The following is a 16,687-nucleotide window of genomic DNA, read 5'->3' as shown; positions in this document are numbered from 1 at the left end:
CCAAGACGCGCACGCTGCCGCTGAGCTATCCTCCCGGGACATTACGGATCCCGCCTATCATTACGGATGAGGGTTCGGGGTTCGGCCATTACTAATGCATGCATATGGGTTCAGCAGTTACTGGCATATAAAGTAAGTTGAGGTTGGTAAGTATTCTAAATGCTCTTACATCAAAAACCACTTACATCAACGACAACCACTTCCTAATCCACACTAATTTCTCAGAAATATGCACACATATAGCTATTAAAAGATGTTTTGCAAGCCCCGCATTTCTACCTCATGTCATTTTGTATTCCTGTAAGGAACTGGCAGTTTTATTTCCCATCAGACATGCAAGACTACACATTCCAGAATGAAAAGGGAGGAGACAAAAATGCCAGTACTCAGTGAATAACAATTTTACATCTGACACAGGCCAACATGAAATGTCTAACATCTTTTCTGTTTTACCAACTTACTTTCAATGTATGATGTCAGACAACAAAAGTAACTGACAAGTCACCATGATAGCCCTGTCGACAAAATATGCACCTGGTGTTTAACTGAAGGTTCTGCAGGGGTTGTGACTTTTAAATGGAAATATTACGATAAACCAGTTATGATGGTTAACAATAACACTTAGTAACACATGGAAGTGATTATTGACCTCCCTGTAGCCAATCAGAATGTGCAGAATTCAGTCAATGATCACTGTTATTGACTGCTTTTCAGACATTCTGAATCAGCCAAGGAAACAAAGCATTTCTCTGCTTTCAAGAAGCAGCAATTAAATATCCCCAGCGAGGTTTTTTGGAGAAAGACACTCCACCCTAGTTTAACATAACAAAGTGAAAGAGAAAACAGGGGACAATGCTTTCAATTTTGTAGGGCTTCACTTTAACATTGTATCTAAAGCAAGCTCATGCTAAAATTGTTGCAGTTCACAATTAAAATGCTAACCGTATAAAGAAAACCTAGTTAATTATTAAAATGTTAACAGATTGAATTTACTAAGACATTTTCTGTCCCTTCCTCATTATTAAACTTCCATATTTGACTTCACCCCACAACTTCAAAACCATTATTTCTAGAAATAGGTACTTATAGCCCCTGTGGAGGGTCATAATCTCTGGAATGAATGACTCTTTCCCAACTATTACCCAACAATAATAAACTCTCGCTCTAAAAGGCTATATTGTCAATGTTCAAGTTAAAGGATAGTTCCGGGACTTTTTTTTTATTGTTCCTATGGTTCGGCCATGTGTTTTTAAGCATAAATCGGTAGATCGTAGAAAACTTTCCTATGGACCTTACCCGACTTTTCATCCATTAACGCACTCGAAAACATCCGCCATTTTATGATAATCCTATCATTTCCCCCCATCGCCCTGGCTCACCTGCTTTTGCGGCACTAAATCAAATCCCCCGCCCCTGAAACAGACTTGATCAAAACATTCATATTCCCCGCCTCTATCCGTGACGTGACTGTGCTGCGTAGGCAAACGCGCCCAGGCGTCTTCTACGCGACTCCACACAGAACCAGGAAATCAACACAGAAGAGCTCACACAACACAGCGCGCCACAATTGGGAATATGAAACTGTACTTTTAAATTAAACCGCAAGATTGTAAATTTGGTAAAGTACATTTATTTGACATCAAATGTTTTGAGAATATTCAGCGATTTGCATTTTTATTTGCTCACGTTCCAAAAAGTTCGTTTCGAGGCACACGATGTTCCTTTGCTGTACACAGGGTCTTAGATCATCTCACAATACAGCGCCACAATTCGGAATATGAAACTGTGGTTTAAAAGCAAACGGCAAGATTGTACATTTGGCAAAGTACATTTATTGGACATCAAATGTTTTGAGAATATTCAGCGATTTGCATTTTTATTTGCTCACGTTCCAAAAAGTTCGTTTCGAGGCACACGATGTTCCTTTGTTGTACACAGGGTCTTAGATCAATGAATTTTTATTTGCTCTCGATCCAAAATATTTCGTCTTGAGGCAAGCGATGTTCGTGTGCAGTACACAGGGTGTTGGTTTACGATAAAATAAGCTCTTCGGTCGCACTGATAATCGCATGGCTGTTCCAACAACGAGGCACTAGGCCACCACAACAGTCTGTATGTTGCATCTAGCCGTTAGTACCGCGTAAGGGCATACTTGTACTTGGCGATCGTCCCACAAAATGGTCAGGGTGCTAACGTTGTTCACGCGGAGAAGCAATTGGCGATTATAGAAGCCATCCGCCGGTGTCTGGTACTCGTGACACAGACAATAATGGATGATGTACCTATTTGAAAAACATAAAAAATGAAATTAGTCTCACCATCAGATCTTTATTAAAATTGTTCATTTTATATATTAGGTCTGGAAATTATTTCATAGCTAGGACATTGCAACTGGGTTTTATACGTCAAGGGGGGGCTGTAGGATACTGAGACAGTCCCCCAGTGCAGGGGTTGACAGGGAGTGCAGGTGGAGAGTGGAAGGGCCCAGGACCGAGGTCGCAGACAGTGGACCAGTTGTAGCAGGGGAGAGGGAGAGAGAAAGCAGAAGCAAAGAGGAAGGTTTTGAGGTGCTTCCGTAAAAGGAGACGGTTCTCCACAAGATAGTGCGCGGTACAAAACAATATGCCACATAGAACAAACAAGTACAACTTAACCCGTCTTTAAAGCTACTGTATAGCAATTAAATTGCGGTATAAACTCATCTAAAGAGTTACTTACATTATATTTGCATTTTCCATTGTGTCTGTGCGTAGGGCAGCCCCGAAATACCACTCCTTCTATGCCGACGTTATTTCTTCTAATGAACGAACATGAAATGGCTTTCGTTTCTGAAATTATATTCATTATCGTTTCTTACGTGGTCCCGGCCTGTCAAGGTCAAATAACAATAGAACCTTATACTGAGTCGTGGGCCATTCTGGCACCCGAGAAAAAATCAAAGCAGCTGACCTTCACTTTGAACGAACACACATTCCTAGTTAGCTACATTCAGTGTAAGGCCATCTCACAGGACTTGAAATTTACACTCCATCTTTGCATTTTGTCTGTGTGCTTTGCAGCCCCACAGAACCATAAATACGGAGACATTCTATATTTTTTGGAAAATGATTTATATTACTGTTTGGTTTAATTTAATGCGCAAATGAACAAGGTTGGATAGATAAACATATTCAATGGGCCTGCGACATGAGGAGACTCGAGAGAACAGACAATCAAATTACAATCATTTAAACCGTGATGTGTATTTCTCAATGAGCTCTTCTTTAGGTGGACATGGAACAGAGGCAATGTTGGGTGGCAATGCAGTTGTCCCCTGCACAGGTTCGTTCACAACTCCATTTATGTGCCTATCTAGGACGTCAACAATAAGTCTCTCAATAAACTCATATTGCATATCCTCAAACACTGGTTTGATCACCCATTGTTTACTTCTTTTAGTGAAGGCCTTATTGTAGCGAAGCGTCCCTAAAGTTCCGGTCGTCCTACTTTGTTGACGGCCAACATTATGGTTATGTGCCAAGACCGCTAAAAGAGTCCGATTTATCATGCCCTCCATGCCAAAATGCAATCGTTTTGGCCTGTACTTTAGGCACATATTGTGGAACACCTCCGAATCTCCTGTGTGGCAGAATTCCGTGAGTCCCCTCAAAGCTTTTGTTATAGTTTTATCAAATACAATCTTTTCAATGGCTTTGTGAGTGGGTGATGAAGGAATCAACCACTTCTTCTTCCGTGCCTCCTCTGTGGACAAATGGCCATGTTCACAATTGTGGAAATGTTGGTTCGTGTTCCAGCGGTGAACGTTTGTACAGTGTAGCATTACTGACCGCCATTTTTCCAGTAGAATTTCCAACGACCCTCCACATGTTTTTGAGCTCCACCAAAGATGGTTGCTGATTGACTTGGACCACTGTGAAATACCTTGCATATCTTTTTTTTTACCTACAGCCGACAATTTTTTATTGATTGTTTTTGCAAGATGCCAAACGTCAAATTGGTGATTTATATTTTTGTACTCTTCTCTCATTGTCTTGGCAATTGAAACGTGTCTGTCCGTGGCTATCAGGTCGATCACCATTCCCCGCGATTGTAGTTCTTGCAATGATGCTACAAAGCCAACTTTCTCCATGGCCACTGAGGATGTACTTTGTGACACCTGCACGACCACCGAACTCACAATTTTCTTACTTTCCATGTCCTGAAAGTGGTAGGTGCAGTACTTGGCTGAAAATCCTGGGCTGTCGCACTGTCCATCACCGGCTAGCCTGAACCGTTTGCCCGCGAATGTACTATCAATAGACATTTTTTCCATTCTCCAAGCTTCGCTAATGGCTGGAAATAGATAATCGGTTTGGTATTTGTAGAACTGAGTTTTCGCAATGAAATGGATTCCCACAAACTGAAAGAAAGACTCTAATTTTTTAAAACTTGAACCACTAAAAAGTGCAGCCGCTGCACAAAGTAGATTGCCTGCTAGCAGTTGTCCCAGCATGGGTTGTGCAGACCATGAGAAAGGATGATATTTTGTACAGGTGGCATGTATTTTAAGGTTAGTGCCTCGAATTGCACGAGTCACATTAATCAATGGCTCCCCACATACTTCCCCACCTACCGAATGCCCACATTTCAACCGAATAATAATATCAATCAAACAACTATCGAATACAAAGAATTTGGCCTCTTTCCTTACACTGTCAGTCTGCATCCCAGCTGGTTCGGCCTGTAACGTTGAGGACATGTCACTCACATGAAAGGTAGAATCTCTGATATCGTCTTCCGCAATGTTCAGTGATATTGAAGGTGTTTCATTGTAGTCCACTTCATTCTCTTCCATTGCAACATCTGTTCCTTCTCCGGCAATGGGTGAATAGGACAATTTCTTCAACTTTCTCGCGGTCATAGTTTTTGCGGGTGTGGATTCTGTGAATTTATCTCCGACTGCATCCGAACTACCAGGAGGACATTCACTATCAATGGCTGGATGTGGTATAGCTCCGTTGTCAATCACTTCATATTCTTCCCATTGGCACGATGCATCTCCAGTCTCAAGTCCCTGCCAAAAGGTTTGACAAGCAACATCTCTCGTTCGCTTCACTGTCTGTGTAGATCTAGTTCGTACACCCACTCGCAACTAGAGGACAGATTGGAAAAGGGATGTTCAGTTTAAACACAACTTACAGTATTGAACTATTAACAGTGAAAAACAACATAATATAGTGACCAGGACACTAACCTTCTTTTGCTTTCTTTTCTTTGAAACTTTCTTGCCTCGAACTTCAACATCAGGACGCTGTTGCTCCGACTCGTGTGTGCATGTCTCCACTTCCTCTTGCGCTGCAACGACTATATTTTCATGATAAGCACATCCATCACGCACTGACGCTCCATCGACTCCCTAAAACATAGAACTTTCATTAGTATGTATAATCATATCGAAAACACAAAATGTACTTGGGGACCAATACCCACGTACATCTCAATAGCAAAACACGAATGAACGCTTTGTGTAGAACATTCAAACGACAATTATTCACGCATTGTTGATCTAGTTAGATGGAACTGTCAAGATCCATACCTCGGGCTCCTCATAGACTTCCATTGATGATATTATTGAAGATGATGCTTCAGTGACTCCCTGAAACACAGTAATTGCATTAGTATGGTTTTCTATTTTGATAAAAAGAACAGAAACTTTGTGCAGGCGTGAACGGCTCATCTAAATAGACCTGCACAAATGATCAGTTGTCTAAAATAAATAATGGATATGTAAATATGATTCGATTTGCTCGATCGTTGGAAGTGTCACCACCCAGAGATCTGCATCAACTACTAGGGGTGATGTTCTTGTAGAAGAAGCTCCGTCATCTCCCTGAAACATAGTACTTGCGTTAATAAAGAAGGAAGTATAGCAGATGTAATCACGTCATATGATTTCGCTTGATCGAACTGTCAGTATCCATACCTCGAAATGCATAAGAACATCAAGGGACGATGTAACTGTGGTGCACACTTCTGCAAGCTGTTGCGCCGACCCGTAACTGCATGCTCCCCCTTCTTCTTGGACTAATGCTCCATCGACTACCTGAAACATAGGACTTTCATTAGTAATGAACACAATATTGAAAAAAGAAGCCACATAGGAGGGCGACGACAGAAGGACATATCAATGGCTAAAAACGAAAGAAACATTGTGTGTAACAATCACGCTACAAGAATGCAAGATCTGATGATCTCCATCGATGGAACTGTCCTGAAACGTACCTCGAGCATCTGAGTGACATCAACGGTAGTCGTCAATACGTTGGACTCCTCAGCATCTCCCTGAAAGACAGTACTTGCATTATTTTGGATAACAATAATTATAACTGAAAACAAAGACTAGAGGACGAGTACGAGGGTGTACCATTAGGTAAAATAATTACACGATAAATTAAAACTATTGATTTACATGCCTAAAACAAGTCAGTGGCAGAATAGCCAAGTAAGATTACCCGATAGGCGCTTGAAGTGGCTGATGACTGCAATAACGACACGGATAGAGAATCTTCCGCCTTCATATTGAGTGGATACATAAATGGGGAAATTATTGTTAGCTAATGCTACACACTACCGCAAGGCCGAGAGATAAATACGTAAACTTGACTCACCAGTGGAGGGATGTGGACGAATAGAGTGGGAATAGCGTTTGAGAGCAATTTTCGCCTCGCTCGCGGTGTGTTCTTCTTTATTAGCAATGATGTGGAGTACATGTCTGAGCTAAAGTGCCTGCTGCAGATGCAGTATCGATCACCCCTCTTGTCCACAAAGACTTCTAGGACTCTACTTTCAAGCTCAGACGGTGGATATCCGCAATATCGGACCCATTCTCTTATCTGATCTATTGTCTTAGGGAAAACATGCATTATAGTACCTTCAGATTTATTATGGGTCTTCGAAGGGCAACCGCCAATGGAACAGGCAGGCATTGTGGAAAGTTCTGAAAAGTAAAGATCAACAATTCTCTATGAATACCAATGTAAACTCAGAACATGTGACTAGTTCCTTGCATGTACTGTCTTGAACAAAAAGAAATTGGACGCAAAATGATTATGGTACATGGCCTTACCTTGACGAACAAACAGTTAGATGCAGGGATCAGAGTACTTTCTTGTCGTACAACAGGGAGCAGTTCACCGGTTGCAAACTGAGGAGTTTCCTCGGAGTGGTCACGGAAGTTCACAGAGACGAAGAGCAGATAACCAGCACCTTCACGGGTTGACTAGCAAAGCGCAAAGAAGTGCTCACTAGAAATATGAAGTGGGTTATAAAGAATTCGAAACAGGGGTGTGTTTGTGAATGAATGACGTCTATATGTCGTGGCATTATGCGGATTGCAGGGGGCCGTCCAGCGTGAGGGGGGATGCTTGGCAGGAGACACGGGGTCTGGAGGTAGACATGGGAACAACAACCCATGCTCTATAGACCACTTTGAAGTGTACATGGTCTTTGGCACCTCTTGGCCTTTATCGCTCCCTGACAGCTCCACTTGCCAGCACAAGTACCCCGGTGCGAACTGCCTTTGATAGGGCGGGGGGTGGATTGGGGCGCTGGTCGTGCAGACAAGACACACGAAGACTCGTGAATGGAGACACACTTATGTGGATTGCAGGGGGCCGTCCAGCGTGAGGGGGGATGCTTGGCAGGAGACACGGGGTCTGGAGGTAGACATGGGAGCAACAACCCATGCTCTACAGACCACTTTGAAGTGTACATGGTCTTTGGCACCTCTTGGCCTTTATCGCTCCCTGACAGCTCCACTTGCCAGCACAAGTACCCCGGTGCGAACTGCCTTTGATAGGGCGGGGGGGTGGATTGGGGCGCTGGTCGTGCAGACAAGACACACGAAGACTCGTGAATGGAGACACACTTATGTGGATTGCAGGGGGCCGTCCAGCGTGAGGGGGGATGCTTGGCAGGAGACACGGGGTCTGGAGGTAGACATGGGAACAACAACCCATGCTCTATAGACCACTTTGAAGTGTACATGGTCTTTGGCACCTCTTGGCCTTTATCGCTCCCTGACAGCTCCACTTGCCAGCACAAGTACCCCGGTGCGAACTGCCTTTGATAGGGTGGGGGGGTGGATTGGGGCGCTGGTCGTGCAGACAAGACACACGAAGACTCGTGAATGGAGACACACTTATGTGGATTGCAGGGGGCCGTCCAGCGTGAGGGGGGATGCTTGGCAGGAGACACAGGTCTGGAGGTAGACATGGGAACAACAACCCATGCTCTATAGACCACTTTGAAGTGTACATGGTCTTTGGCACCTTTCAATGGAGACACACTAGATTCATTTAAAAAATGAAAACAACCATTGTTAAAATATATGTTGGGTTTTATTTTAGATCTTAATTTCAATTGAACATAAATAATAAACATTACACATTGTAAAGTTCCGGTTGCAGCACATCCAAGGAAAATCCGCGGTATTGTCCACTGTCGCTTGGGAAATGTTGTCTAATGGCAAGTACCGCACAGGCAGGTATTACTCTCCGAACGCGGTGTCCGAGCCTCCCGTGAAGCCACCAAGTGAAGCAACGATAGGCCACCAGCCTGTACCACCTGTGAAAATGAAAGATGCAAACTGTATTAAAATGACAAAACTTTCTTATCATTCTGCTTTGAAAAAAATTCTATCTAGAAAATGCACAATATGGACCCAATTTACATGCATTCGAATGATATGTAGATGTAATTTTATATGTGGGAGACGACCATGACATAGTAGTGGCATCACTGACATCAAAACCAGAGTATACTTACTCGTTACTCGGATTACGCGGACGAACAGTGCCGCGAAGTTCGTGCATAAGCACCATCATCATCCTCAACACGGTCCGTGAGAGGCAGGCTTCCCTGAACTCTGGCAGCTCGGTGATGCATTGCGGACTTGGCTCGCCTTCCGAAATGTAGGCCAAGCACCCGGAATTTTCACGGCAGCAGCAGTTCTCCTCCTCAGTTGGCATTAGCTCGCACCGATTGCACGTGCACCAGGTGGAGACGCCGTCCATGCGACATGGTCCAGGCTCTTCATCCGTTGACTGGTCCTCCCAACTGCCGTCCGAATCCCCATCGTTTCCGCGTGCTTGCCTTTCCAGTAGTTCTTGCTCGGTGTACTCGGGCTCGTACATATACGGCATTATTGTAGCCATTGTGTGGTAAAGAAAGTAAAATAATTTACAGAGATGGTACAGGTGTTCACAAGGCCTAGAAGTGGCGAAGGTAGCTGACCAGAGCACAGAAACGAGTCACAGAATACTCAAAGTAACACAGAGAGAGTAATGGAATCGAAAATCTGCTGCTGTGTGTTGTGAAACGGTGTGTTTATACTTATTGAGGAAAGAGGCGTCCTGCCATTTCCATGGCGACACGTCATTAGCTGAGGCGCAGCGATTGTTGACACGAAACGTGCTTTGGCGTTGGGAAATGGACGGTACGCGTCTGCTGATGTCAGGCTCAGGGGCGGGGGATTTGATTTAGTGCCGCAAAAGCAGGTGAGCCAGTGCGATGCGGCAAGTGAGAGGATTATCAGAAAATGGCGGCTGATTTCGAGTGCGTTAATGGACGAAAAGTCGGGTATGGTCCATAGGAAAGTTTTCTACGATCTACCGATTTATGCTTAAAAACACATGGCCGAACCGTAGGGACAATAAAAAAAAGTCCCGGAACTATCCTTTAATAATGTCAGAAGCTGTGCTCCTTTGTGTACAAGGGATTCTTATTATAATGTTGCGAAACAAGTGTCAAGGATCATTGCAATAAATATCATACCCTAATTAGTGCATTGAACGATGCATTGATATAAATAGCATTCTATTATGGAGTTCTATCTAGTATACTAAGCTACTGATACAGAAACATAACATGGTGTGCAGTGTACAAGATGAAGGTATAATATTCGTAATGTTAATATGTTGAATAATGAAATGATAATTGTTTTCTTAATAGATTTTTGTGTATTGTGAAATATGTAATACGTAGCTAATAAAACATTACTATAGACAAAACACAAAGACACAAGAACACATACCAATATGGGTATATACAGGGAAAGTGAAGTTAGCAAAAAAGCACAAGTAGTAGCAGAAACAATTCATAACTTAACTGATTATTTTCATGCAAATAAATGATTGCTCTGTATCAAAGCTGCTATTCACCCTGTGTATATGTATCACTTGATGTGATTGGACCCACAGGGAAAGTACAGCCATAAAAAAAAACAACAGAACTATCAGAAAGTGCTCATAAGTCTATTGATTATCTTTATGCACAAAAAGGATTGCTGTCTTTCAAGCTTGTGTCTTCCCGTATGTATGTTTCATATGATGTGACTGGACGTTAAGGGAATTACTGTAAGAACCTACTTGAAGGACACATCTACAAATAAAATAAAATGTTTAGTTTCTGACTGTTACTGAAGAAAACCATGTGGCCTAGATATGTCAGCAAAAGAAAAAAGAGTGGGCCAGACATGTGATGTCATCAGTGATGTCATCAATGACATATGTGATGTCATCTTTGATGTCCTGGGTGTTAGTCTTAGCAGTGCACGGTGTGGCGCGAGTTATGGTTGCTTAGCTTACCATAACTGGTGAATTTCAAGGGTTTTTCGGTTTTACTTGGAACCATAAAGTTCCTTTGACAAAGTTTTTTCACTGAATTTTATAGGTTTTTAGTAGCGCAACTTTACCATAACGTCACTTTAACAAAGTTTTTTCCCTGAATTTCATAGGTTTTTAGTAGCGCAACTTAACCACAACGTCCCTGTAACATTTTTTTTTTACTAAATTTTAAAGGTTTTTATTAGTACAACGTGACCATAACATCCTTTTCAATAGATGAAGACCACTAACATCTTATGTCCTCAAAGTGGGAATGCCGGGTGGTAAAAAAAACAAAAAGATTTTCTTTCCTACGCCGGGACGCCTGCGGCGTCTCGGTGTAGGAAGGAAAATCTTTTACCAAGATGGCCACCATGGAAAGGGAAGGCGGGGTGTATAAAGAACACAACGGCGCATGAGCGGGGTTGGGGGGGGCACAGGGGAGACACATGGGCATGAGCGGGGGGTGAGAGGGAACAGGGTACAAACGGGGCATGAGCAGGGCGGAAAAGGAAGGAAACACAGGGCATGAGCGGTGGTGGGGGGAACACGAGAGAGACACGGGGCATGAGCAGCGGGTGGGGAGGAACATGAGGGAGACACGGGGTATGAGCAGGGGGTGGGGAGGAACACGAGGGAGACACAGGGCATGAGCGGGGGGGTACAGGGCACATACGGGACATGAGCGGGGTGGGGAGGAAAGGAGAGAGACAAGGGGCATGAGCAGGGGGTGGGGGGGAACACGAGGGAGACACGGAGCATGAGCGGGGGGTGGGGGGTAACAGGAGGGAAACACGGGGCATTAGCGGGGGTGGGGGGCAACAGGAGACAGACACAGGGCATGAGCAGGGGGTGGGGGGCAACAGGAGACAGACACGGGGCATGGGTGGGAGCAACAGGAGACAGACACAGGGCATGAGCGGGGGGTGGGGGGAACAGGAGACAGACACGGGGCATGAGCGGGGGGGTGGGGGGTACAGAAGACAGACACGGGGCATGAGCGGGGTAGTGGGGGGCAACGGAGAGGGACATGGGGCATGAGCGGGGGGGTGGGGGGTACAGGAGACAGACACGGGGCATGAGCGGGGGGTGGGGGGCAACAGGAGACAGACACGGGGCATGAGCGGGGGGGTGGGGGGTACAAAAGACAGACACGGGGCATGAGTGGGGTAGTGGGGGGCAACAGGAGAGGGACATGGGGCATGAGCGGGGGGTGGGGGGTACAGGAGACAGACACGAGCATGAGCGGGGGGTGGGGGGGTACAGGAGACAGACACAGGGCATGAGCAGGGGGTGGGGGGCAACAGGAGAGAGACACGGGGCATGAGCGGGGGGTGGGGGGGAACAGGAGAGAGACACAGGGCATGAGCAGAGGGTGGGGGGCAACAGGAGAGAGACACGGGGCATGAGCGGGGGGTGGGGGGGAACAGGAGAGAGACACGGGGCATGAGCGGGAGGTGGGGGGGAACAGGAGAGAGAACGGGGCATGAGCGGGGGGGTGGGGGGAACAGGAGACAGACACAGGGCATGAGCGGGGGGTGGGGGGCAACAGGAGAGAGACACAGGGCAGGAGCGGGGGGTGGGGGGCAACAGGAGACAGACATGGGGCATGAGAGGGGGGTGAGGGCAACAGGAGACAGACACGGGGCATGAGCAGGGGATGGGGGGGACAGGAGACAGACACGGAGCATGAGCGGGGGGTGGGGAGAACAGGAGACAGACACGGGGCATGAGAGGGGGGTGGGGGGCAACAGGAGACAGACACGGGGCATGAGCGGGGGGTGGGGGGCAACAGGAGAGAGACACGGGACATGAGCGGGGTGGGGGAACCGGAGACAGACACGGGGCATGAGCGGGGGGTGGGGGGCAACAGGAGACAGACATGGGGCATGAGCGGGGGGTGGGGGGCAACAGGAGACAGACACTGTGCATGAGCAGGGGGTGGGGGGCAACAGGAGACAGACACGGGGCATGAGCGGGGGGTGGGGGCAACAGGAGACAGACACGGGGCATGAGCGGGGGGTGGGGGGCAACAGGAGACAGACACGGGGCATGCATGAGCGGGGGTGGGGGGCAGCAGGAGACAGACACGGGGCATGAGCGGGGGGTGGGGGCAACAGGAGAGACATGGGGCATGAGCGGGGGGTGGGGGGCAACAGGAGACAGACATGGGGCATGAGCGGGGGGTGGGGGGCAACAGGAGACAGACACGGGGCATGAGCAGGGGGTGGGGGCAACAGGAGACAGACACGGGGCATGAGCGGGGGTGAGGGGCAACAGGAGACAGACACAGGGCATGAGCGGGGGGTGGGGGGAACAGGAGACAGACAGAGGGCATGAGCGGGGGGTGGGGGGAAAAGGAGACAGACACGGGGCATGAGCGAGGGGTGTGGGAACAGGAGACAGACATGGGGCATGAGCGGGGGGTGGGGAGAACAGACACGGGGCATGAGCGGGGGTGGGAGGAACAGGAAAAAGACACAGGGCATGAGCAGGAGGGGTGGGGGGCAACAAGAGAGAGACACGGGGCATGAGCGTGTGGGGGGAACAGGAGACAGACACGGGGCATGAGCGGGAGGGTGGGGGGCAACAGGAGATAGACACGGGGCATGAGCGGGGGGTGGGGGGAACAGGACACAGACACGGGGCATGAGCGGGGTGTGGAGGGAAACAGGAGACAGACACGGGGCATGAGGGGGGTGGGTGGTAGGGAGAGAGACATGGGGCATGAGAGGTGGGCGGGAGGGTGGAAGACACAAGGGGCCAAGAGCGGGGGTGGGCGGGAGGGAGACAGACACACGGGCCAAGAGCGGGGGTGGGCGGGAGGGAGACAGACACACGGGCCAAGAGCGGGGGTGGGGGGGTACAGGAGACAGACACGGGGCATGAGCGGGGGGTGGGGGGCAACAGGAGAGAGACACGGGGCATGAGCGGGGGGTGGGGGCAACAGGAGACAGACACGGGGCATGAGCGGGGGGTGGGGGGAACAACAGAGACAGACACGGGGCATGAGCAGGGGGTGGGGGGCAACAGGAGACAGACACGGGGCATGAGCGGGGGGTGGGGGGCAACAGGAGACAGACACGGGGCATGAGCGGGGGGTGGGGGGCAACAGGAGACAGACACGGGGCATGAGCAGGGGGTGGGAGGCAACAGGAGACAGACCCGGGGCATGAGCAGGGGGTGGGGAGAACAGGAGAGACACGGGGCATGAGCGGGGGGTGGGGGGCAACAAGAGACAGACACAGGGCATGAGCGGGGGTGGGAGGAACAGGAGACAGACACGGGGCATGAGTGGGGGGTGGGGAGAACAGGAGACAGACACGGGGCATGAGCGAGGGGGTGGGGGGCAGCAGGAGACAGACACGGGGCATGAGCGGGGGTGTGGGGGGCAACAGGAGACAGACACGGGCATGATTGGGGAGTGGGGGTACAGGAGACAGACACGGGGCATGGGTGGGAGCAAGAGGAGACAGACATGGGGCATGAGCGGGGGCTGGGGGGAACAGGAGACAGACACGGGTCATGAGCAGGGGGTGGGGGGTACAGAAGACAGACACGGGGCATGAGCGGGGTAGTGGGGGGCAACAGGAGAGAGACATGGGGCATGAGCGGGGGGTGGGAGGGGGTACAGGAGACAGACACGGGGCATGAGCAGGGGGTGGGGGGCAACAGAAGAGAGACACGGGGCATGAGCAGGGGGGTGGGGGGGTACAGGAGACAGACACGGGGCATGAGCAGGGGGTGGGGGCAACAGGAGAGAGACACGGGACATGAGCGGGTGGGGGGAACAGGAGACAGACACGGGGCATGAGCAGGGGGGGCAACAGGAGACAGACACGGGGCATGAGCAGGGGGGGCAACAGGAGACAGACACGGGGCATGTGCGGGGGGGTGGGGGCTACAGGAGACAGACACGAGCATGAGCGGGGGGGTACAGGAGACAGACACGGGGCATGAGCGGGGGGTGGGGGGGAACAAAAGAGACAGACACAGGGCATGAGCGGGGGGTGGGGGGCAACAGGAGAGAGACACGGGGCATGAGCGGGGGGTGGGGGGCAACAGGAGAGAGACACGGGGCAGGAGCGGGGGGTGGGGGGCAACAGGAGACAGACACGGGGCATGAGCGGGGGTGAGGGCAACAGGAGACAGACACGGGGCATGAGCGGGGGGTGGGGAGAACAGGAGACAGACACGGGGCATGAGCGGGGGGGTGGGGAGAACAGGAGACAGACACGGGGCATGAGAGGGGGGTGGGGGGCAACAGGAGACAGACACGGGGCAGGAGCGGGGGGGTGGAGGGCAACAGGAGACAGACACGGGGCATGAGCGGGGGGTGTGGGGAACAGGGGACAGACACAGGGCATGAGCGGGGGGTGGGGGGAACAACAGAGAGACACGGGGCAGGAGCGGGGGGTGGGGGGCAACAGGAGACAGACACGGGGCAGGAGCGGGGGGTGGGGGGAACAACAGAGAGACGCGGGGATGGAGGGCAACAGGAGACAGACACGGGGCATGAGCGGGGGGTGGGGGGTAACAGGAGACAGTCACGGGGCATGAGCGGGCCGTGGGGGGCAACAGGAGAGAGACACGGCGCATGAGCAGGGGGTGGGGGGAACAACAGAGAGACACGGGGCATGAGCGGGAGGTGGGGGGCAACAGGAGACAGACACGGGGCATGAGCGGGGGTGGGCGGGAGGGGGAAAGACACACGGGGCAAGAGCGGGGGCTGGGCGGGAGGGGGAAAGACACACGGGGCAAGAGCGGGGGGTGGGCGGGAGGGGGAAAGACACACGGGGCAAGAGCGGGGGATGGGCAGGAGGGGGAAAGACACAGGGGGCAAGAGCGGGAGGAGGCAAGAGCGGGGGTGGGCGGGAGGGGGAAAGACACACGGGGCAAGAGCGGGAAAGACACATGGGGCAAGAGCGGGAAAGACACACGGGGCAAGAGCGGTAAAGACACACGGGGCAAGAGCGGGGGTGGGCAGGAGGGGGAAAGACACACGGGGCAAGAGCGGGGGTGGGCAGGAGGGGGAAAGACACACGGGGCAAGAGCGGGGGTGGGCGGGAGGGTAAAAGACACACGGTGCAAGAGCAGGGGTGGGCGGGAGGGGGAAAGACACACGGGGCAAGAGCGGGGGTGGGCGGGAGGGGGAAAGACACACGGGGCAAGAGCGGGGGTGGGCGGGAGGGGGAAAGACACACGGGGCAAGAGCGGGGGTGAAGGGGAGGGAGACAGACACACGGGCAAGAGCGGGGGTGGGGGGAGGGAGACCGACACATGAGGCATGAGCGGGGGTGGGCGGGAGGGGGAGAGACACACGAGGCATGAGCGGGGGGTGGGCGGGAGGGGGAGAGACACACGAGGCATGAGCGGGGGGTGGGCGGGAGGGGGAGAGACACACGGGGCATGAGCGGGGGGTGGGCGGGAGGGGGAGAGACACACGGACATGAGCGGGCGGCGGGTGGGGAGAGACATACGGACATGAGCGGGGATGGGCGGCGGGTGGGGAGAGACAACACGGACATGAGCGGGCGGCGGGTGGGGAGAGACAACACGGACATGAGCGGGCGGCGGGTGGGGAGAGACAACACGGACATGAGCGGGCGGCGAGAGACAACACGGACATGAGCGGGCGGCGGGTGGGGAGAGACAACAAGGACATGAGCGGGCGGCGGGTGGGGAGAGACAACACGGACATGAGCGGGCGGCGGGTGGGGAGAGACAACACGGACATGAGCGGGGGGTGGGCGTAAGGGAGAAAGACACACGGGGCAAGAGGTGGGAGGAACAGGAGACAGACACGGGCAAGAGCGGGGGTGGGGGACTTACTGTGCAGGCGGGATACAAAGCCTCTCATGCGAGGAACAAAGATGGCGGCCGTCTCTGAAGCCAGACGCACTGCACGCTTCCACGCATCCAATGAGAGAGCACGTCAGATGTCCGCGGACATCACGCAAGCTGCTGGCCCAATCACCGTCCTGTCCGCGGAGCGAACAGGGAAGTGTGTCCGCAAAGTGAACACAGATATCACTAATTTTTTT

General features: G+C 51.1%; 1 protein-coding gene across 5 annotated transcripts in view; it reads right to left on the bottom strand.

The window, feature by feature from the left end:
• The window catches only part of LOC138566537 (calpain-1 catalytic subunit-like), an 845,562-nt gene that overhangs the window by 790,033 nt on the left and 38,842 nt on the right, over positions 1 to 16,687 (bottom strand). The window lies entirely within an intron of this gene.

The sequence above is a fragment of the Ambystoma mexicanum genome, chromosome 2p (genome assembly GCF_040938575.1).
Source record: "Ambystoma mexicanum isolate Mex_15411 chromosome 2p, UKY_AmexF1_1, whole genome shotgun sequence".
NCBI classification, from domain to species: Eukaryota; Metazoa; Chordata; class Amphibia; order Caudata; family Ambystomatidae; genus Ambystoma; species Ambystoma mexicanum.
Note: the sequence above shows the minus strand (reverse complement) of the source record. Positions and strands in the feature narration are given on the sequence as shown.